Here is a 264-nt window from a genome sequence, read left to right on the forward strand (position 1 = left end):
CAACAATGTACTTAATTGTCTTAGAATTTTTAACAAGGCTGTTATTTCAAATGCAAACTACAAGTTCACAACAATGCAACAAGGTTTATAATTGTATTAATGCAATAGACAAGGATTGAAGCTAATAGTTTTCTAAGAAATATAAATTAACATAAATACTAAGACAGATGTTACTGATAGTTAAATAGTGATTACAAAAAATAGTCTCAAAAAAGCTATTCACACTTGCATGTGGATGGGTACAAGGCTAAAGGCTACTAATGA

This window comes from Amphimedon queenslandica, unplaced genomic scaffold (assembly GCF_000090795.2).
Source record: "Amphimedon queenslandica unplaced genomic scaffold, v1.1 AMPQUscaffold_12270, whole genome shotgun sequence".
NCBI lineage: Eukaryota > Metazoa > Porifera > Demospongiae > Haplosclerida > Niphatidae > Amphimedon > Amphimedon queenslandica.